This window comes from Canis lupus, chromosome 10, assembly GCF_011100685.1.
Source record: "Canis lupus familiaris isolate Mischka breed German Shepherd chromosome 10, alternate assembly UU_Cfam_GSD_1.0, whole genome shotgun sequence".
Lineage (NCBI taxonomy): Eukaryota > Metazoa > Chordata > Mammalia > Carnivora > Canidae > Canis > Canis lupus.
Window position 1 is genome coordinate 35901014 of NC_049231.1, and position 19880 is coordinate 35920893.

Genomic DNA, 19880 nt, shown 5'->3' on the forward strand with positions numbered 1-19880 from the left:
TAAATAGAAATCGCTGATTCTACAATTTCCAAGTGGTGTGTTTCAGGGTAGGACGTCAGGAGCCAGGTGCGCGTGTCAGGGGTGCTGCGGAGGGGTGACCCTCGGGGCGAGTGCCGGCCTCTCAGTGCTGGGAAAGGCCTCTAGATGGTGCAGGTGAGTCTGCCGGAGGGAAGGCCGCCCTGCGGGACGCCGCACACTCGCAGACGGGACGCAGCAGTCCAGGAGCAGTTCCCGAACTGCCTTTTGGAACAGGAGGAAAGAGGGGCGGGCAGCGCCGAGGAGCCCTGCCCTGGGCAGCCGGGCCGGCCTCAAGGGACGCGGGCCACCTGCTTCTCCAAGCGCTGCCGGAGGCCACCTGTGAAAGCTGGTGGCCCCGCAAGGGACCGTGCCCGCCTGTCTGCACAGACCATCTTCTGCCTGGATTAGAAACTGACCCGCCAACAGGTCCAGGTTCCAGGTAAGCCTTGGTCCTTCTCTTTGGGTTTTCTGAACTCTTGAGTTGTTGGAGACGGAGGTGTCATGACTGAGAAACGGCCTGAGTGCATTTTTGAAATGCGCGTCATTTTTGGGTTGCGTTTGAACAAGCTTTACCAATTACTGTGCGTCTGCACTACCAGGTCTGAGATCGTTTCTTTGTTTTCAGGAAAACAGTAGAAACCCCATTTTGCTCCTGGTTGCACGTTCGGTGAGTGAGCTAAATCCTAGGTGTGTAGCTGGCTTTCAGATTTTGGCTCCCGAGACCTCGGGTGTCTCCGAGACCATGATAAGTATTTCTGAGGTTTGCCCCAAGCTCGGCTCCTGGGGAACGCAAGCAGTAGCTGGGACCTAGCTGTATACCTGCGTCCCCCTGAGTTACCTGCAGCACCCGAGACACCTTCCAGGTACACTTTTGAATCATGCCTGAAGACCCAATGCCTCAGAGATCCGTTTTGGGGTGCACAGTGGGGGAAGTACGTACTGCTGATGATTGAGGCATTTCTTTCCAGCCAAAAGGCTGCTCAGTGCTCTGACGCATCGCGGACTGGTTTGGGCTCCCGCACAGGAGCCAGCTCAGATTCTGCAGCATCCTGTACCTACAACTGCTCTTGTGTTGCGGGCTTGTGGGCTTAGGGCAGAGTGAAAGGGGGCAGATGAGCAGGAGGGCAGCCGCCGATGTGGGCCCAAGGGGGCAGTCAAGACACTAAGGTTCCAGAGCTCACTGACAGGGGAGCAGAACAGAAGCCCGTCAGTAGGGGCATTTGGGACTTGGTGGGAGACACAGGACACCACGAGGCTGGAGTGAGGACAGAGCAGAACCCGACCCCACCTTTTCTGCTGTCCAACTAGCCACTGCTCTGTAGCTCTGAGGTTGCATGTCTGAGACACTCTCTAAGAATGAAATGGCAACTAATTCAAAATATTAACAAGGTAAAAAGCCATAAGGGACTAAGGAGAAAGGAATCAATTCAAATAACTAACCTAGAGACTATTTCTTGCCTGACTTGATGCTCTGAGATTTCAAAGGTATGGCCATTTAAAGTTACTTTTTGACAAAGTCCATCAAAAAGAGAGATCCTCATCGGAGTTGGGTGGCATTTGTCTTGGCGATTGCCCAGCAGAGAGAGGATTGGGGCCCTGCTCTGGGCTGGGTCAGCAGGGGCCTCTGCTGTGCCTCCTCCTCATCCTTCAGTGAGCCAGGCTGTACCTGGGAATATTAATTTGTGAGCATACAGCAGAAGGGCAATCCTGGAAGCACATGGCTTTGGGAGGAAAAAATAAATAAAATTTCCTTGAAATGTTTGATTCTTACTCTCTGGCCATTACCTGATTTCTAAAAGTAAACAGGATTTCCATTTTGTTGAAGATACATATTTGCAAAGCTCAGAAGTGTCAGGGGCTCACCCTTTCTTAAGCATCAGCATGTCCCCATACCCAGCAGAGCACCTGCCATAGGCAGCAGCCCAGTGTTTGCTCAGGGATGTGAAGACAGACCTGGTCTTACCCCCTATTTCACACAGTACAAACCAAATTGACTCTTTTAGCTGAGGAGTATCTTCTCATCCAAGTTCCTTAGGTCCCAAACGAGCACAGGTGGAAGCCAGGTCACCTAGTCACCCTTCTCTATCTGGGTGAGTGAGTTTAGTGGTTTCTAAAAGATGAAGTTCATTCTCAAGGAATTGCCCAGGAACCCAGTGGCAAAGACTCAAGTAAATTTGAAAGTCAAACACAGGAGCTATGAATAGGATGGCATTTGGCAGGCCATCCTGGTGCTCAGCTTCTCCCATCGCCTTCCCTTCCCAGCCTGCCCAGTGTCCTGCCTGCATGCCTTCCAGCAGCTTTCCTCCAGACCCTGGTTTGCTCAATTATCCCGGAGGACACCTGCCTGCTCACCTCTTTGATGCTGTTTGAGGCTCTGCCTAGCTGATTCCACCCCCCAGCAGGATCATTAATTAATTTATATTACACTCACTTAGCACATTAGGTCAATTAGGAAACTGAGGCCCCAGCCCTGTCTCAGAGTGGTGCCCATCACAGGGGGTGATACAGTCCATCCTGAATTCCTATCTTGGGGCAGGACTTTGATTCAATCTCCAATTATTATTTTCCCATAGAGTGAAGAAGAGAAGATAAACTGATGTGCCATCGTTTAACCTTTGCCTTACATTTCTAGACCACTTTGCAAGTATTTTCATGCATTTCTTCCCTACTTTCCAAACAAGGAAATGGAACCTTAGAAAAGCTAAATGGCCTGCCCAACCCCATATGGCCAGTAATGACCACCATGCCAACAGTAGCTCAGGGCATCATGCTGCGTAACTTGTGATTAGGAGGGCCGCCACCAGAACCTCTGTCCCCTGCCTCTGCGGCGGACACTCTTGCCTCTGTTAGGATGTGTGGCAGTGGTTCTGGGACAGCCGCCCGCTAGAACTGAGGGTAGTGAGAGCAAACTTCTGCCTTTTGAGGAGCCCAACCCTCATACCCCACTGTTTGCTGGCCGCCGTCCTCATCAGAGGCAGGGCTCAGGAGGAAGCAATCTCCCCTCCATTCCTGTGAGCCGTCCCCATGAAAGCTTATAGTATGGGAAATATAGTGGTGGGAAATACAAAGTTGCTGTTCGTTTCTGGTGCAGAGTCGAATGTAGGTGATCTCAGGAACCAAGAGAAATTTCCAAATGGCTTTTGGGGTTCAGGCATCCCAACGATTTCTTGGCCTCTGCTAGTACAAATGAAACTAGACTGGGATCCCTGGGTGGCGCAGCGGTTTAGCGCCTGCCTTTGGCCCAGGGCGCGATCCTGGAGACCCGGGATCGAATCCCATGTCGGGTTCCCGGTGCATGGATCCTGCTTCTCCCTCTGCCTATGTCTCTGCCTCTCTCTCTCTGTGTGACTATCATAAAAAAAAAAAAAAAAAAAAAAAAAAAAAAAAAGAAAGAAAGAAAGAAACTAGACTCTACTTTTTCACCGTTATCTGTCTTGAGGTCATCACAGAGCAGTGCCCAGGGTGGGTAACCTGTGCAATCAAAGGATCTCAGCATCAGGGTGGGCCGTTCATTTGCTGGTAAACAAGGGATCCTGCAGTCCAAGGTGCCTTCCATAGCACATAGTGGGAACTCAGTGAAAGTGCAGTTGACCCTTGAGCAACACAGGTTTGTACTATGCGGTTCCACTTATATGCAGATTTCTTTATAAATACAGTACAGTACTATAGATGTGTTTTTTCTTCCTTAGGACTTTCTTAATAACATTTTCTTTTCTCTAGCTTACTTTATTGTAAGAACGCAGTATATAATACAAATAATATACAAAATATTTGTTAATCAACTGCTTGTGTTATTGGGAAAGCTTCTGGTCAACGGTAGGCTATTAGTAGTTAAGTTTTAGGGAAGTCGAAAGTTCTTTGTGGAGTTTTGAGTGCTCAGGGGTTGGCCCTCCTAACCCCCACGTTGTTCTTAGATCAGCTGTATGTCCAATGAATGAATGAATGAGATCCTCCTAAGAAAGGTGACCAGTTGTCCTGATCACAAACTGGGGAGCAAGGGACTGCCTAAGTGAACAAGCAAACAAATTCCAGTTTGCAAAACTACCCTCTCTGAGTGCAGAGATACGTGTTATTTCTTCAAGGGTGGGTGCCCACAGATGTCAAACACACTGGCTACACGGGGGAACAGACACAAACTGGTGATGCCGGAAACTGGCCTCCTGTGCCCAGGCCTCCTCCAGTAATGCCCAGAGCTCTGCATTCAGTTTCCTGTATAGTTAAAGGCCACTTCTGACAAATCAGATCACTGTGGAAAGCAGATGGGTGGTAATGAGCCTTGCGTAGGGAAATGCATTTGTGTTGATAGCCACAGCTGTGCCACCCACCAAGCTTATATCATCCCCAGTCACTTCCCAGGACAGTAAATCTGACTGTGCTCAGCACGTGGCTGGAAGGTGCCTTGGCTTGTGAGTCCCAATAGAATCAGCAAACAGAGGAGGAATAGCCACACTCATGTCATTACGAGTAGTTGCAAGGCCTGAGGTGCATGGGAGGCAAGCTCAGCTGTGGTATTTCTAGATCCCTTAAGACTGATATTGTTAAAAGATACCATTCAGTGGTTGTATACAAGCAACTAAAAGGTGAGCCCAAATACTGAAATAAGATATTAGTCTCTTTGAAAATAATAGGGAGATAATTCTGCCAACAGCACTCTAATCCTGACAAAAGGTGCTTTCTTAGGAGATGAAGAAAGACAAGTAGATCTAGACTACAGATGAAAAATGGTGGGCTGGGCGGGGAGGGTCACAGATTTGACAGCTGTCCGATCATTACCAAATCTTTTCTCTTGAAGTTTCAATCTTGCTGTCTTGCCATATTCCCAGTTCCATATTTCTTAAATGTCAGGCACAGAAGAGAGATGAAGGTAGGATTTTATGTTGGTTTTAATATACATTCATTCAGCAAATCTTTTCTGAGCACCTGCTCCATGGTGGATACTTTGAGGGGACATAGTGATGGAGTGGTACCATTCGTGGGTGAGGACATGAGATGTCCCTGTTTCGTGGAGCTTACATCCTAGTGTGGAAAAGGAAGCCATCACACAGTGATACAGATGTAGTTCTGGGTGAATCCAATGCCATGAAGAAACAAATAAGCAGAGGAAGCAGACAGAAAACACTGGGGGAGGGGGCCCCTTGAGAGCATGTTATCTGAGTGAAACCCTGAGTGAAGTAAGGGAGGGGACTCAAGGGAGGGGGAGGCCCCAGGATGCGGATGAACTCAAGACATGCCAGCACCAGCAGGAAGGTGCTGTGGCTACAACAGAGGGAAATATGGGAAGAGCAGGAGATGGGAGGAGAGAGCCAGGAGCCAGAGCATGCCAGGCTAGAGGCTGTGCTGAGAAGTCTGGGCTTTCAGTGCAGGCGGTGGGAAGGCAAAGGAAACCATGTACTAACTTGGGCTGAAGTCAATCATGAGTATTCATGCCCCATACCACTCGAGGACCCTCAGTGCCCACCACAGGCCATTTGTTATGTTGTGAAACCCACCCCCACCTGCCATGAGTCAGGTCTCCAGGTGTTCTCTTCCTGAGAGGGCTGGTCTAGCTAATGTGTAGACAGCAGGGCAGACAGCAAGGCAGGCAGCAGGACAGACAGTAGGGTGGGCAGCAGGGCAGACAGGAGGGCAGACAGCAGGAGAAGCTGGAAGGATGGTGGAATGATCCCTTTCAACCCATAATCTGTTCCCTCTGCAATTAACAAATGACAAAGGGGTCTTTTCTGAGAAAAGTTTTAAAGATTCCAACTAGAAACACATGCTTACAGTTTTTAATGTCTCCAACTCGAAAAGAAAGCCCAGAACATCTTATGGAGTCCCACGTTGCCTCCGGCCCTGTGCACCCGACGTGATCCTCCTGCATGCAGACAGCCCAAGCCAGTTCCGCTCACCCTGTTTGTCATCTGGAGAGAGGGACAGGCACTTCCTGGCATTGGGGAGCATGGAGCTGGGCTCTGCTCATGCAGCCCCGCGCCCTGACCCCGAGTCATGAAGCCTCTCTTCCAGGCGTGCTGTTAGGGATCCAATGGAGAGATGGATATCACAGCAGGTTTGGCATGCCACAGCTATCTGTGCATTGTGCACAGCCCCCGGAGCTAGGGAGAACCCTGGCCGCTCAGCCTGGTCAGCGTAGCTCAGCAGCACCTGGCAGGTTTGATTTCCTTCCAAGTGACAGAACTATGGAGAAGCATCAGGATGGGAGGCCAGCCTAGAGGGAGCGATCCTGTGGCAGGGAAGCCCAGGGCACTGAGAGCGCAGGGATGGGTCAGGAGGCCAGAGGTGGGGTGCGCTCTGGGCTTGGCATCTGGCTGGGCTCCTGATGTACAGCGAGCCCTAGACCACAGAGGACGGTCAGATGGGATGCACACATCTTTTGCTTTGGCTGACTTTGTTTACCTGGCAAATATGGTTTTATGGTTTAATATTTTGATTGAGGCTTTTTGTTCTTGTAAAACAAATGTTACCTCTGTCCTAGAAAAACCATGATCCTTGAGAATACTGAGATGCACTGAACTTTCTTCAAAGCATTTCCGAGGGCTTTCAAGTTTCATTTTCTTTAAGATTTAGTCCTTAATAATGGCTAGAAATGGCTGTTCCTAAACCTTCCTGTCCATAATGAAGAAAATACATCAGAATGGACACTTTGGGGATATGGCTGCTGGACACTCCACCCTCCCCAGAAATCCAGCATCCCTACAAAGCAGGGGCTGGGCAGCTGGGCAGGGCGGCACTTGTAAATGGCACAAGGCAAGTGTGCATCAGTAGGTTTGCAGAGTGGTTTTCTGCTTGATGGAGTCCTTCCTGGGTGATAAAATCTTCAGTAAGTATCATTTAAATTAGAAGAGCTTAGCTCATTCTCAGAGATTGGGAGACAGAGACCCATCCTTAAGATACGTAACGCGCAACAGATGTGTGATCTATCCTGGTGGCCTCTGGCAGGGGCCAACTCTTCCTACAGCCACTGTGATGTGAGCAAATGCCTTGGTCCCCCTCTAGCACTCATTTAAGCAATTTCTCTCCTCATTGTATGGACAGAAGAAACCAAGACAGGGACATGCCAGTGACTTGAGACACTTGGTTTTGAATCAAGTCTAAAAACCCAGAGACTGGACTTCCACCACCATCGCTGCCAGTTGGTTTCCAACGTAAGGCTTCCACATGAAATTCATTATCCAAACAGACCACACACAGCTCTCCAACTTGACTTCTGCAATTGGCGTGTGTGAGGGAAGCAGCGCTTGAGAATATTACCCTGATGATTATCACAGTCGTTGCTTTTGAAGGCAAATATTTATTTTGCAAGGATTGCAAAACTAAGAATAGTAGAATGTGGAGCTCCCTCATGTTTACAGAATAAACAGAATTGAGACACTGACAAATGCAATGTCCCTGGATCTCTGAGGAGCCAGCTGTTTGCCTTCTGCATCAATTAAACGAAAGCAGGGGCCTCTGGAGGTGCAGGTCTCCATGGGGCTGAGCATCTTCCCGCTCATCCCACTGGGTTCTAGGCAGGAGGATGTGGGGTTTGGGAGGGCATCCTTCTTGTTTACCCCTGTGGCCTGAGCAACACTTTTCAAGGGCCTCCCTGGAGGTTTTCCTTGTTAAATTAGAGAGGCCACTGCATTTGCCATAGAATAACAGCCTACAAATTTTGCTCGAGGTTTTGAAAGACGATCTAAAAGAAATGGAAGACCCGGCCCCTGTTCTTAGGGCTCATAGGGCTCAAAAGAAAGCCACATATTCACACACAAACAGAAAGATTCATATAAGACATAGAAATAAACAATATTGCACTGTAATCATGTGTTCAGTGTGTCTCCGGTGTTGCACTGAGTGGTGCTCTCTGAGGCCAGGAGCACATCTCCATGGGAGCACCCCTTCTAATCCCTAGCACGTGGCACATCTGTGCCTCACATAGTAGATACTCAGTAAATGTTTATATAAAAGAACCTGTATGGAACACTTATGACCTTCACATTTGCATTTCATTCAATCTGTGTAACGATTCTGTGAAGCAGAAATTATCACGGTGTCACAAATGTGTGAGTCAAAGCTCAGAGAGGTGAAGTGACTTCCCCAAGAGCTTGCTACTGACAAATGGCAGCATTTCAGCCGAGGTTCACAGACCTCAACTTGGTGTCTTTTCCATGGACTCCTTCAGAGATCAGGTCTGGGGGGCTGTTGCAAATTAGATTGAAATTTAACTTTTTATCATAACCCTTTCAGGGGTAGGGTATAACTTCTTACCTAGGCAGATATCTAGACTCATCTCTGAGTCTCCCAGATCCTTTTTTTTTTTTTAAGAGAGAGAGAGTGGTGGAGAAAGACAAAAAGAGAATCCCAAACAGACTCTACACCCAGCCTGATGTGGGGCTCGATCTCATGACCCTGAGATCATGAGCTGAACCAAAATCAAGAGCCAGCTGCTCAATGAACTGAGCCACCCAGGCACTCCTCATACCCCTGTTGGCTGGTCCTGGAGCCTGTAGATATATTATTTGGGGCAGCAGGATGCTGGGAGTCAGAGCAGAAAATAGAGTCTCTCTTTCCATCCGCCAAGGCCAAGAGCCAACCACGCAGCCACTGTCCTCACAATGTCAGTGTCAGAACTGCATGAGAGCCAACACAAGCCAGATCCACTTCAACTTCCGAGGCCTTTCTTCTCTGATATTGGGCTGGATGTGTCCTGTTGGGGTCAGACTGCAGTGGACACACCACAGGAGCTGAACACAGGGGCTGTGTGGAAGTGTGGGCTGGAGTGCAGCCTCCAGCATCCGTCAGACATGGGCCCCAGTCCGGCTTCTCCATGTGCTAGTGACGGAACTGTGGACAGTCATTGCTGGGTAACATCTGTCGGTTACCTGACAAAGGACAACAGTACTCAGCTTGTGGGATCATTGCACAGATTTAAGTGAGGTGAGGCAGGCCAAGCTCTGAGAACAGGACATCAGTGCTCTGCACACACTCGTGGGCTGAATTTAATACATCAGCTAGACCTTGGCTTATGAGTCATTCACAGTGGTTTGGTGAAGGTCAAGTCCATCTGAGGTGTCCATCTTTCCCTGGGACAACCTATCGATTTGGCTAGGATCCAGAATACCCCTGGAGCCCTGCAATAAGGGGCAGCTACACAGAGGCTAGGCAAGCATGCTGTCTGCTTGCTCCCTGCCCGTAACACCTGGACTGCACTTGGACCACACTGGCTTTCCTGCTGCTCCTCACACAAGCCACAATTCCTTCTGCCCAGAATATTCTTCCCCAGGATCCAGGTCTCTGCTAACAAGTCACCTGATCACAGAAACCCTCCCTGGCCCGGCTCAGAATAAAAGAGCGGCTCCCACCTCCAAACTCCTGTTTTTGGCGCTGATCATGAGATGACTCACTAGACACACAGTGTAACTTAGGGATCATCATACGTAAGTGAGCCTAGAACGTGGTGGGCAATCAAGTTTAGAATCTCATTTAGAAACGTGGATCGCTGCTGAGACCAGAGGCAGGTGTGCCTGTGTACCTGGGGATGGGGATTTCCTCCCTTGCTCTTGACAGCTTCACAAGGCAGTGTTCACCCTGCCCTGCCCTGCTGCGCTGTTGGGATGTGACTCTCAGGAGACTTCCTGGGACTCTCCCCTGGAGCTCAATGTGAAATCAGTGGAGCACGTAGAGGAGAGGATGGAGAGGAGAGGATGGAATGAGCGGAGGTTAAAGAACAAGTAGGAGGCGTAGCCTCAGCTGAATTTCAGGCGAGGAGCTCCAAAGCAGCAAGTGCCCCCTGCCCATACCCCTTCCTCCCTCCCCACCCCGTGCAATCTCACAGCAGCTGCGCTGCTCCGCACAGGTGTGTGCGCTGTCACACACGCACACACACACAGCAGTCATGGGGGGCAAGGTACCACGCTCTGTCACAGTTGGGGGGCTGCAGCCCCCTCCCACCAGCCCCACCCCAAGGGCACATGGGCCACTCTGCCTCCCCGAATGCTGCCCTCACAGCCGACTTAGGGACCCATCAGGAAACACAGATGGTCAAGGTGAAGGAAACTTCGTTCACGGGGCCAGTCATCCACTGAGAGCAGCACTAAGGGGACCACAGCTTTGCCTCCCCAAACCCGCCGAACTGTCCTTTCATGGGTTGGTGGCTGTTGCCTCCAATCGGCCAGAGGCCGCCGCTGGATCTTCAGTTCTTGCCATAATTCATCTAACCCTGGGTGGGTGCGGTGTCCAGGTCTCAGCAGCTTTGCCAGGCCCATTGCCTGGGCCTCCTTCCCCATCCTTTCCTTCTCCCATTCCTCAGTCACCCTGTTTGGGATAAATAGTGCCACCGAACTGTGCAGTCCCTGCATCAGGATTTACAATCACTGCTCCCCAGCCCCTGGCACCCTCCTCAGCTGGAGTACCACATGGTGTATGTGTGTGTGTGTGTGTGTGTGTGTGTGTGTGTGTGTGTGTGATTCAACAATCAGAATAACTCAGAACGAGACCTGGACCAGGCTGAGGTGTGGAAGAGTGAGGGGCAGAAGCAGCCTGGTGTGGGTGCCAGCAAAGGAGCTTGTTGGAGGGACTGAGGCTCACCAGATGGAGGTAGCAAAGCTGGCTCTCAGTTTCCCCAACTGGATGATACCTTTACTTCCTGCACATCTGGAGTCTAAGATACAGATTCTCCCTTAACTCACAGCAAGAAAGGTCTGTTCCTTAAGTATGAGTTAGAGACTTGGGAAGCGTGATGAAGAAAGGTAGAGAGAGGACAGGAGGGAGGACCTCAGCCTCACTGGGTGGTTTAGTATCTGTGGTTTAGGTGAATCTCCTTTTCTACAACACCAAACACCTTTGAAGCTGGCACTTCTCTGCTTCCTAGGTAGACACCTAAGCCCTCCCTGGAAATGGACCATCTGCTCCTTGTGTGCACCCTCGCCCCGCCCACTGGAAACTCTTGAGGGTTAATAGTTTCCTTTTGGAAAACTTTCCAATTATATTCATCTGAGTTTACATTAGCTGCTTCCTTCTGTTCTCTGTGTGGATTATTCTCATGTTGGGTTTAATTTAACCAAATTCACAGCTGTGCTAACAAATTCGTTGATGCCCTTCTGCTTTCAGAATGAATTTTTCTGAGTCTTTTCTCTGGCTTTACTGATAGACTGTGAACATACTGAAACCTTCGGTGTCGGGCACTGGCTGGTGTTCCTTTTGCTTCAAAACCCGTTTCCTCTGACCATGCCTCACTGCATCTCAGATGCTAACAAGTTTAGTTTTAATATTTTAATGGTTAAAATTTATGATTTATAAAAATCACTATTAAACACAAAGAAACAACACAAAACATGTTTGTTTCTCTTAGTGCTGTCAGCCTCACAACTATTAGGAGGAGAGATCTGTGTGTTCTATAAACATGAAGATCCCCTGGAGGCCTACTTTTTAGAAATACATTGTGAAATTCTGAGTCTTCAAAATTATTTTAAACATGGAGTTTTGTAAAGACACCCAGAACCTGCCAATTTCAATATTTTTGATGAACTTTTTTTAATGAGCTTCTTGTATTTAATTAGACTTAACGAGAGGCCTGGCCACCTAGTAAGATGGTGGTTATTGGGAGCCAAAGAGATACAATGGGGTGTTCTAGGCCTAGAGGGTGTATTTACCCCTTAAAACACTACTCTGTACCCTGCCTGGACCCTTTTGTACTTCAAAGGCCAAAGATGGGTTTCTAAAAGAGGTTTCTAAATGAAGGCAGCGCCCCAGCAGGCCTTACCCAGAGGCAGGACTCATGCTTGCCCAGAGCGGGTTGTCTTCCTGCCCTGGCACTTCCCTGTGTGGACACCCTTTATCAGAAGAAGAAATGCCTGCAGCCCAATTCTGTCGGGGTAGGTTGGTTGGAGGTCTTCTATTAGAAATAGGCTCCTTGCCTCGGTGTCCATCGAAAGATGAGTGGATAAAGAAGATGTGGTTTATGTATACAATGGAATATTCCTCAGCCATTAGAAATGACAAATACCCACCATTTGCTTCAACGTGGATGGAACTGGAGGGTATTATGCTGAGTGAAGTAAGTCAATCGGAGAAGGACAAACATTGTATGTTCTCATTCATTTGGGGAATATAAATAACAGTGAAAGGGAAGAGAAGGGAAGGGAGAAGAAATGTGTGGGAAATATCAGAAAGGGAGACAGAACATAAAGACTCCTAACTCTGGGAAACGAACTAGGGGTGGTGGAAGGGGAGGAGGGCGGGAGGTGGGGGAGAATGGGTGACGGGCACTGAGGGGGGCACTTGACGGGATGAGCACTGGGTGTTATTCCGTATGTTGGCAAATTGAACACCAATAAAAAATAAATTTATTATTAAAAAAAAAAGAAATAGGCTCCTTGAAGGGTCTCATCTATATCCATAGATGCCACGAATCCTGTCTATAGATAAGAATACACATATGCTATAGGACCCTAATCCATCATGCAGTATCATGTCTTGCATTTAGTGAGGGCTTAGAAAGTGATTAGTATGTATGAATGAGAGATTGAGCAAGAAAAGGAAACACAAATGGTTTTTCCCTCTCAGCGGGAGTTGTGCTAAGGCCCAGAAAGCTACTGGGCTTTCACAGATGCTGGAGCCCGTTGCCGCTGTCAGTTTTGAAAGTCTTGTATTCATTAGAGTCTTACAGACTTTTTCAGCAATGGAAATAACGAAGACTCTCAATGAGAAGGTAAATGGGTAAATGTGTGTCTTGAGGTTGAGGAAGCAGTACTGGGACTTTCAGATGTGCCAAGTCCTTCATGATAACCTGGAATCATTTTTTTACTTAAAGAATACTCAAAAAGGGCAAGATCCTCGGAGAGCCAATGACAGGAGGCCATGGACCTCTGAGGTAACACTGATGAGCCGTGAAGGCAGAGCTCTTGGCGAGCAGCCCAGGACATTTCAGGTATCCTTTCTGGAAACACGCAGGGGCTGGCCGCTGGCGGGCTACCAGCATCCTCAGGGCACCATCTCAGACTTGCTGTCATAGCATAGTCACCTGCATAGTGGCGAGCTGGTTCTTTCCTGCACTGAGAGGCAACAGGCATCCTCAGGTATCTCCTCACCTTGCCCCACACCCGGATCTACATTGCTTTTTTTTTTTTAAGATTTTATTTATTTATTCATGAGGGACACAGAGAGACAGAGACACAGGCAGAGGGGGAAGCAAGCTCCATGCAGGGAGCCCAATGTGGGATTCGATCCCAGGACCCCAGGATCATGACCTGAGCCTGAAGCAGATGCTCAACCACTGAGCCACCCAGGCATCCCAGATCCACATTTCTAATGCCATTCTCAAATGGTATCAGAATTCCTGGGAGAGAGGGTTCATCACAGGGTTGGGGCAGAAAAATAAAATAAAAATAAGCCTGGAGCATCCTCTAGTGCCAAGAAAGTAGAGAAGGGCAAGCTGGAATAATTTAAGCAGGAAAATCGTGTTGGATTATAATCCAAAATTTAAAATAAATATCCATAGAAATAAATGATTGAATTAATAGAGATTAAGAGACAAATCTGTCATTCAGAAGAATTTGAAATACATTATGTGGACACTCCCCTCTCAAAGAGCTGGGACATAACTCTGCCCCCCCTTAGGAGTGGACTCTCATCACTAAGAGTCCAAAAAGGACAGTGTGGAGGCAGAAAAATTTATTTTGAGTGGAAAGGCCTGGCAGGTGCTCCAGGTCAGTATCAACAGTGATACATGATGTTAACAGTCCATACACCCGACCGGATGTGATGAAGAGGATGCTTTACCTCTGTGATCTTCCTCCCTAAAACCCATAACCCCAGTCTGACCTTGAGGAAAACATCTAACAAACCCCTCAATTAAGGGACTTCCTATACAACACCTGACTGGCCCTCCTCAAAGTGTCCAAGTCATCAAAAGCAGTGAGAGTCTGAGAAACCATCACAGCCTGGGGGAGCCATGGAGAGTAAACATGCTGTGATGTGGTGTCTGGGGTGTCATCCTGGAACAGAAGAAGGACATGAGGGCAAAACTAGAGACGTCTGAATAAAGTACGGATGTGAGCCGCCTATCACATACTAGTGTGGGCTCATCAGTGGTGATAACGTGTTAGGCTAGTGTAAGGCCCATCCCTGGGTTCAAACCCAGTCTCCCTACTTTGCCCCTCAGGCTTTGGGAACGTTACAGCTCCTGGAGTGCTGGCTCAGGGTGCTTCCCTGTCTCCTGCCCCCAAACTCTGCTTAATCCCTGTAGACAGTGTCCTTGCACTTAGTGGGGGACTCAGAAAAGCAAATTCAGTGCTGAGTTCTGGTTCTCCAAGCCAACCGGAAAGGTGGTCCTCGTGCGGGGGGCTGCACGATGGCTGCCTGAATTGTCTGGGGATGACGGGGTGACTGCTTTCAGGGCTTTTGAATCTCCAGCAGAATCCTACAAGCCGCACATTTTCTGTGCCTGCCTAGTGGCACAGCGCAAGTGCTGAAAGGTAGAATTCCACCTTTGCCACTTGGGTTATGTCTACTCTTTGTGGTTTAAGAATGGTACCTTAATAAGAGGGTACTTCTGTATCTAACCCATAATCCACCATGAATATGTGACACTTTTCATTTTATGCTTGTTTGTTTTTTAAAGATTTTATTTATTTGAGAGAGATAGAGAGAGAGCACCAGCAGGGGAAGAAACAGAGGGAGAGGGAGACGCAAGCTCCCCGCTGAGCAGGGAGCCCAATGCAGACGGACTCCCAAGACCCCGGGATCACGACCTGAGCTGATGGTAGATGCTTAACCAACTGAGCCACCCAGGTGCCCCTGGCATCTTTCATTTTTATTATTCGTATTTGAAAAATGAATGGACAGGAAGGTCTTAGGTCTCCTAGAGGTGGAATGTTGAGCCTTTTGTGAACAAAGCTGAGGCCTACAGCTCCATATTTAGTTGATGATGGGTAAGAACTTTGTGCTGAAAATATCCTGGGGCCTGATCTTAAACCCCAGGAAAAGTCATTAAGCTATTTTCATAAAAGTGGAGGCCAGCAGGGTTTCCAAAAGAGCTCAGGGTTAAAGGGCCTTTGCGAATTCTGATATGTTTTTCTTACCAGGAGATGGAAAGTCAAGCCTGTGGCTGCAAGCCAAGCAGTTTGCAATGTTTACAATCCATGGTGAACAAGCCATGTTATGAGGGTAGCCCGGGACTCCCCAGCTGGCTTCCTGGAAAATGCATTCCTCATTTCCCCCCAGAGACCGTCAGTACCTTGGCAAGTAGAGGGAGAAAGGCACATGGGTCTAGAAGCCACTGCTTTCAGGCTGTAACTGTTCTAGCACAGGGCAGAGTCAGGGGCTGTGCTCACTGCCAGGGTTTGGGCCCAGGGCATCCTCGGGCTCTAGTAGCTTCTGGGCATCCCTGTCTGAGCTGCAGTGGGGACCGGGCTGCCCGATGCTGTCTGCACCCTCCTCTGGCCCCCGCTGGGAGGAACCATCCCAACGTCCAGTGGCCTATTTTCACTCAGGGCAGGGAGGTGGCATTATGAATACCTGGTGAAGCACCCTCCTGGGAAATGCTCAATCACAGTGTTCTGGGCATGCCCAGCTTAGGAAGTTCACGACAGCACAGGGGAAGATCTCGCTCGCCAAGGGAGGTGGAGGGGTATAGGTGGAGGAAGAGGCACCTGCACAGCAGCAGCAAGCAGCCTTGTGGCCACCACCTTTTCTCACACCCTCTCTGAGTCTCAGTGTTTAGTTTCTGGGCCACCGGCCATTGTCTGGTCATTAATAGATCAGCTGGGTGTTGTTTGTTTGCTTTTCAAATTAGCCAGACCAGTTCCCACTGCTGTGAAATCACAGCCGAGGCCACAAGTCGGGCGGAGTGGGGAAAATCCACGCACCCTGTTCAGATGCTGGTTCTGCCCACCCTGAGCATTCAGGGCACACCTGCCTGAACCAACGTTGTGCCTCTGCTCTCCAAAGCCGCCCCAGCCCTGCCCCCCGCACTCCTGCAGCCTGGCAGTGGCTCAATGTGGTCACTGAAGCCAGCCAGAGGGGCAGGGTGGATGCCTGAGGGGCCTCCAGAAAGGAGTGGGGACCTCAGCATGACTGTGCGGGCTCAGGCTGGGTGACTGCACCGTGTCGGGCCCTGCCTGCCTCTGTGTTTAGATTTCATTGTCATTGTCTGCTTTAAACCTGAAGCTTCTAGAGAACCGGGGTCAGCCCGTCTATGTAAGTTCTGTTGGAACCGAACCTGTGGGACAGCCATGTGGATGTTCATTCAGCACACCGGGGCGTGGCAGATGCAGCAGAGGACACGCAGTGAAGCAGAACAAGCAGCTTCAGACAAAGACCTTTGCCACCTCACATAGCTTTGGAGGCCAGGCTCAGGGAGAGGACCAGAGTCTCGGGGCCACACCACTTGAAGACGTGATGGAGGCGGGGGATCCACAGGTGGGGAGGCTCTCCTGCGTGGCCACCAGCAGCAGGGCCCACTTCCTGGCCATGTGAGCCTCTCCATGGGCTGCTTGAGTGTCCCCATGATGTGGTAGCTGCGCCACCCAATGCGAGCAGGCAGGAGGCTGCTGTACCTCTGATGACCAAGCCTCACAGGAGTGCCCGGTAACTTCTGCTGTTTCTGATGGTTAGCAGTGAGCCACCAAGATGAGTCCGTACTTACAAAGAGGGGAGTTAGGCAGTGTCAGGTTGTGGATGCATTTGAAGCCAGCACAGCTGGTCTCTAACACTAGCTTGCCCCTGACTACTACATGGCCTTGGGCAAATTACTTCGAATCCATAGGCTTCAGTTTCTTCCATAAAATCAGAGAGTTGACCAGATGGCTCAGGGCCTGCCCTCGGCCCTCATGCCCTATGTTCATTCATTCTGTGTATTCATTGACTGAACATTTACTCCATCCTTACTCTGGGTCTAGCTCTCTTCTTGATTCCTGTCTTTACGCTGAAATACGTGGGGAGCTTCTAAAAAATGCAGGTGCCTGGAACCCACCCAAGAAATTCAGCTTTAAGTGGTCCAGGGAGGAACCCAGGAGCTCCACAGTCTTAAAATCTCCCTCAGTGATGCCACTGTGCAGGCAGAGCAGAGGACTGTTGCTCTAGAGTTATAACCTTGGACTCTGATGGACCTGTGAATCACCTGGGGATCTGGTTAGGATGCACATTCTGATACTGTGGGTCTGCAGTGAGGCCTCAGATTCCACATTTCTAACAAACTCCCAGGTAATACAGTGCATTCCAAGGACTACCCTATGAATAGCAAGTTTCTAGTTGCTGGGAGAAAGGTGCGGAGGTACAAGGATAATCCCCATCCCCAAAGAGCAAAGAATCTAGTTAGAGAGGAAGACACAGCGTGAAAATGTAAACAGCACCCCAAGACCTAAGTGCCCAATATGTGGCCCAAATGGGATGTACCAGAAATTGAGTATGAGATGGTGAAGAGTATCCCAGGTGACCCACTGACCCCTGCCTGGACCATCACCAGCACGACCTCATTCCCATTTCTCCAGCAGCTACACAGGTGGCGAGCAGAAAGTCCAGGTCCTTCTGTGATCCATGGAAGCCTTTCACGAGTTAGTTTGTTTAGTTGAACGGTAGTTCTTTCCACAGGGAAAGAAAAGAATTAGCAAATCTATTATTTGTATTTGTTCAGCCTTGTAGTCTATTCCCAAGATGCTTTTATTGTTTAGTGAGCTTGCTTTTGTTGGCACCAATAACAAATTAAAATGTGTTTCCTGAATTTATGTTAATGGTGTGAAATTCTAGGCTTACAGAAATTTTAGTAAAATTTCTCTTAATGAAAGCTGCAAGTAACCATTGTTCTAGTTTTTCTTCTTTCTCTCTCATGGGTTTTCTGTTAACCTCAGTTCTTAGCAGAAGCCCTCCTCTTCCTTGATGTGTCTTCCCTTAGCATGTGTCTTCCCTTAGCATGTGTCCAGTGACTCCCGGACTCTGTTGTGTGTGGGCTGACCACACTCACTCAGCCTCCCAGCTCCCAGAGGCCAGTCCAGGCGCATCCACATGGTGCCTTGCCCTCTCCCACACTTTGAGAAGTCTGGAACAACACCGGGCCCCTCCTCAGGTACTGAAACAGACTCCTAGTTATACTCTGGCTTCCAGGTTCTCTTCCATTAACAGATTAATGGTCCTGAAATATTTCCTTTCCCCTGTCACATAGCCTGACTCCTCACATCCCAATCAAGTACTTTTCAGTTTTTTGGGGTTTTTTTATTGCAGTATAGTTGACGTACAGTGTTATATTAGTTTCAGGTGTGCAACATAGTGATCCGACATTGCTGTGCATTATGCAGTGCCCCCCATGGTAAGCCAGCGTACTCGTGGCTACCATCTGTCACCTTACAACATTATTATGATATTATTGACTACATTCACTGTGCTGGAGTTTTCACCTCCGCGACTTATTTATTTTATAACCGGAGGTTCATGGTGGTACTTGTCAGCCTAATGGGCACCACTGGGGTCCTGTGAAATGAGACTGGGACTCGGGGAGGTGGGGGCTGAGTCTGCAGCTCCGACGGGCTCCTGTGACACCCTCCGTGCCAGCGCTAGGCTGGAGCCACGAGGTGCTGCAGGGCAAGCTCCTGCTCCTGGGGGCTGACGGCCCAGGTCACCGTGATGCGGCCAGGTGCCGCCCACCCCACGGGGAAGCACAGGGTCCTGTGCCTTGCCCCCCAAGCCCAGCCTCAGCTTTGACGCGAGCCTCTGTGAGCAACTCCCCTGCTTTGCTCCTTTTGTGTTTAACCGGCTCTAGCATCTCTGTGACCCGCATCAAACGCTGACTTCGCCTTGAAGCTTCCCTGGCTGCTGTTTCTTTCACCCTCTTTGGATCCCTCACAGCTTGCTCTCGGCTGTTCTTTTGCTCTTAATCACACTCTACAAGGCATTGTTATTTCAGTTTTTTACATGTTTCTGACTGTCTTTCCATGGTGAGGCCTGAGGGACTGTGGCTTACTCATTTTTCACTTCTTTTGTATTTCTTTCAGCACTGAAATGGTACTGTGCATTTATTAGGTACTTAATAAATTTCTTGAAATGACTCAAGGTAAAATTCCTGCACTTAGTCAAAAATTAGTCTGAGAAATGGGATAAAGGGCCAAATTGAAACAGAATCACCCCACCTCATAGTCCTCACTGAACTGAATAATCGTCTATGGACCTCCGCACCGGATCGCAGGGGGTGACCTGCCTCCTGTCGGGGGCCTAACACAGTTCCTGGCCCTGCAAACATTTGACAAATGCACAGATCATGAGTTTGCAGACTCTTCTCGGTGGAGGTGTGAGCCAATCTGTCTTCAGCTGTCACATCCATGAGTCGTACAAATCAATAGCAGCAAAAACAAGACCAAGGGGAAAATGGGTAATTGCAAAGGAGGTCTTGGAAAGGCAAAATCTCACTAGGTATCTTTTTTAGAAGATGGGGTAGCGGATGGGAGGGACCAGGGCAGAGAGAAGAGCGGAAGTGAAGGAGGAAGTACACCCAGCAAACAGAGTCAGTCTCGGGCGTTGGTCTTTGGCCCGGGAGCCATAAATGTCCTGCGGGCTCATTTATCACCTACAGGTGCCGGATGCCTGAGACAAGGAGCCATAAGAGGCAGCTGTGTGTTCATGGGGAATCTCATTGTCGAGGAGCTAAAACTGTGACTCTTCTACGGTATAAACAGTGGGGAGCAAAGCCCCACCCAGTACCCTCCCCTGAGGAGTCAAGTCATCCTGGGCAGCCCCAGGTGACAGTGGGCCGCTCCGCCCTTCCAGGTTGTGTTATTTGCAACTGTTGGTTCTTCGATCAGGGTCCGGCTTTAGCCCAGGGTGACCTGGGGGTGAAGGAAATAAGCCCTCTCTGTACAGCAGTGGAAGGAGATGCCAGCTCTCTTTCCCTCTACAGTGAG

General features: G+C 49.3%; 1 protein-coding gene across 2 annotated transcripts in view; it reads left to right on the top strand.

Annotated features, from left to right (window-relative positions):
• Positions 1-205: 205 nt before the first annotated feature.
• Positions 206-19880, top strand: part of EDAR (ectodysplasin A receptor) — a 94543-nt gene continuing 74868 nt past the window's right edge. For both annotated transcript variants that reach the window (XM_038550835.1, XM_038550836.1), the window contains exon 1: positions 206-457. The gene's annotated coding sequence lies outside the window, so the exon portion shown is untranslated. The remainder of the gene's footprint in view (positions 458-19880) is intronic.